This window comes from Belonocnema kinseyi, chromosome 8 (genome assembly GCF_010883055.1).
Source record: "Belonocnema kinseyi isolate 2016_QV_RU_SX_M_011 chromosome 8, B_treatae_v1, whole genome shotgun sequence".
NCBI lineage: Eukaryota > Metazoa > Arthropoda > Insecta > Hymenoptera > Cynipidae > Belonocnema > Belonocnema kinseyi.
The window spans coordinates 86,732,878-86,737,100 of NC_046664.1; positions in this window are offsets into that span (position 1 = coordinate 86,732,878).

Sequence of the window (4,223 nt, forward strand, 5' to 3'; positions counted from 1 at the left end):
TTTGTGAAAATACCTACTTAAAAATTTTTTAAATAATTTTACACGTGCAGATCAATAATTCAAAAGAAAATGACCAGACAAAGTTTTTGTTAGGTTTAGTTAGATCCTCAAAAATAACCTTCGCTACATCCTTAGAAATATGGCCCTATTGAAATATGCACTTGAAGTTTTTTGTAGGGGGTTGTATTTCCTATTTTCAATAGACGAAAAATTCAAACATTTCAACAGTTTATATCCTAAGAGATTTTACAATTGACTTCTGGCTTGTTATTTTTAATCCTTAACAGATAGAAGGTGTTTCATTGTAAAATCTACCACCCAATATCGCTGAGGAGAAACCATATTACGATCTTTTGTATTTTATAGAATTTCTTGGTGTTTTTGACTTGGCGGTGAGTTTTAAGATGAATCATGGTATTATGTTAATAATAGTAGGTCGGGTGACTAAGCTTATTTGTATATTGGCAAGGTTCACAATGTTGCCCTTCGTATCGTTTTTTAATAAAACTGAATATCTTTCACAATCATATTTTATTGAACTCTTCTATTTGTCACGTTTTCCAGTTCTATAAGATTCTTGTAATTAATGATTTACGTATATTAATTCTTTTACTTCATATATTTTTACGAAACCCTTTATACCTTTCCACTATCGAATTAGGTATTTTCAATTACAATCCTTAATGGCTTAATTCTTAATAATTATTATTGAATTAGTCGAATTTAACTAATAATTAGTGAAATAAAACTAATTCAGATTTTAAGTTAAGAAATTAAATTTGAAGGTTGTTTTAGCATCCCATAAAGATTTAAGCAAGGAAATCCACATTTTCTTACAAACGACAAAAAACACAGAAGATTTTTTATTATACTATTGGGACCGAAAATCTATTTACAATAAACATGGGGAACATATCATATCATTGAATGTTGTTGAAATTATTTAAAGGGTTGTTTTTACATCCATGAAGGTCATTCAAGTTATTTAAGGCAATTCCATGACAATGTAGATCCCCCACCCTCCCTATGAAACATAGTTTTCCGACTCTTCGTTTAGTTTCGCCTATGTTTTCGTCTATTTTAATAATAGACGCGTTTTTTTATGAATACACATGTAAAAAAATTATATTCTATATTGTAAGCGTTATTCGCTTTAAACTAAAAGTATTGTGTTTTAAATTCTTTCAGAAGCGGAAAAGTAACTCGATAACAGGTTTCAAGTGAACAATTTGAAAAATCTAAATTTTAAAATTATATGAAGGTTCCGAATAAAAGCATTTAGATGGAAATTATTATATTAAATTCTTAAAAATTAAAAGCCTTTAGAACTAGTCTGTCGAAATTAGCAATTTAAAGTTAGATGAGTATTAAACACTAAAATAATCAATTTAAATTGTAACCTTTTTAAAGAATATTGCGAGATAGCTAGGTCGATCACATAGTATTTCATAAGATATCAAGAAACATTTAAATTTATTTAATAGGCTCCACTACTAAACATAATCATTTTAAAAATTTCTACTTATTAAAAACAAGTACACTGACATTTTGGAGTCTTATGGTGAACCTAAAAAAGTTATAGATTATTATTATTATTATTATTATTATTATTATTATTATTATTATTATTACACCATTAAGCCATTTCCCTTTCGGGGTAGGCGTGACTCACTCGGTATAGATTCTTTGGAAAAACTACAAACTTTAGCTAAACTAAACTCTTGAAAAAATCTCTTAATTCATTATGTTGTGTTTTTGCTTAAATAATAGTCCTCGTGTAATCTCTTTTCATAATATTTTGCAGCTTTAAAATAATTTATACATACATTCAGGAGATTATCATTTATCTTAGAACTCTACTAACTTTCAAATTACTTTTTGAAATATTAATTTTTGCCCTTTCGGAATAAAATATGTGCTTTAAAGGAATAGTTAATAGCTAAACGAATTCATTATCAAGAGCTGTATGGGTGGACAGGAGGATTATTAGTTCAGAACTTGGAACCACCCATAGTCGACTTCGGGGCGTCGCGTCGAGTCTATTCGTGAAGGGAAGAAATAAGCCAGATAGGGTGCTAGGTCGTGAAAGGATGAATAATAGGACCGATGATAAGTCGATCTGTCAGAAATGTAATTTATACCTAATTGTTAGACGTGACGGGGAATAAATGGACGGGGGGCAGCTGCTCGTCCGTTCTCCCTTTGTTGAACCGTTGAACAGCCCATCAGTCTATTACATCCAAATGCATAAGAATCTATGAACATCGATATGTCAGTATAGAAACGTCATCATTTAGAATTTAGACTAGTGGACAATACAAAAAACTTACTAAAATATATTTTTTAGAAAATTCTGAGAATATAAGTTGCTTCTTATAGATTAGCTTTCTTTCAGTCACAAATAAACTAGACTTGTTAGTAAAATCTTTTATTAAATTATAAATTTTCAATCTATTTTCATTATTTGGAATGAAATAAAGTTATTGATATCTTTTTAGAAATTTCAGCATGAGGAGAAGGTATTGTTTTTATTTAAAAACTGACTTCAGTGAATTTCTTTAAATCTCCACGTTTTTAGATCCCCTGAATCTGAACAAACAGGTTTTATGATAGTGTCTGTCTATTTGTCGTTGCGTTGCCGTCTGTTTGCTGGATACCTTTTAATAGACTAAACGGGTTAGATTGCGCTTCGGAATACTTTTTTAGGGACCAGCAGGTCAAGTTCGTTAACTAGCATTTTTTACTAACAGCTCTGGTTTTAATCACACATGAAATACTAAAATATAAGAAATAAAATAATGCTGTGGTCAAACTATACATGATACGGAAAGAAATCAAGACCCAATAATTTTTTATCCAAAAAAGACATACAAATTTGTCACTTAAAATTTTTTCATAGGACGCGTTGTGTTTTCAGTGTAAGAAATAATAATAAAATTTTTTTCCATATTTTTAAGACGCGACACAAGATACAAAAAGTTAATAGATAAAAGTGCTTCAATCAGAAAAGATCTAGAAGTTTTTAAATAAATTTTTGGACAAATAAATCCGATGACAATAAAACTTAACTTGAGAACATTGTCCGCACATTGAAAATAAAGAAAATTAAATATTTGGAAGAACCAAACAAGGTGCATTACAAAGTTTAATAAGAAAATCATTGACCCAAATTAGACCTACTGATTTGATTTCGACCATTTTGTTATAGGGTGAAAACTTTTTGAAATTAAATAGAAATTTACTAAAAATATTTTAGTTTCAGTATTCATTCGTACTATGCGAAATAAGGAAGACATTAAAATAATTATGAAAAATAAAATTTGTACTTTATTTTGAAATTTCTGAATAAACAATCCCTGGCCCAGATACAGAAACTACTATGATACAAATGTAATATAATAGAGTTAAATATAATATAGAAAAGTTCGATTGATGGACATGTGAACTTTAATCGAGTGTGAAACGCGAGGCACGTGATAGAAATTTGTTCGTGAAAGTCGAAGGAGCTTTGACAAAAGTAAATTCACAATCGCCAAATTACAGTTGTCGATGGGTTGATCTTTAATTTTGAAATGGAACGAGTAAATTTTACTCCCCACTCCCCTTTCCTTTGAAGTGAAAGATAAAATTTATCACCAAATGAAAGTCATTATATTAAAATTAAACTTTTTAGTAATATGTAATTTTCTCCTTCTTTCATTATGCAGATTCTATTAACCAAATAAGAATTATATGATTTTTATATTAAATTAGATTTAAATTTATTAAAGCGTTTTTATGTGTGGAAACTTGTATAAAATGATGGTTGTGCAGTAGAATCTTTTAAATGTTGGCAATATTACATTATTCAATTGGAAGCATTTAAAATTATAGAATTTCAACATTAACCTTTCAACATTCTAAAAGTAAATATAAAAACTTGCAAAACATTTTAATGATTTCGTTCGATTTAACTTTCATTAGTTCCCCCAATTTCAAATTTGAAGAAATTAGAATAGATTTTTCACAAAATCAATAAATTATACATATCATGTTAAAGAAATTTAAAAACTAAAGTTAAAAAAAATATATCGTGATTATAGGAAAATTCTGAGAGGAGGCTTTTAACTACTTTAATTTGTCGATTCTCGTATGTATTTATACACTGTTGAAAGTTAAACCTTTAATAATTATTCAAAGATAATAATTTTTTGAAGATTATTAAAAGAAAGGGAGAGATGAAA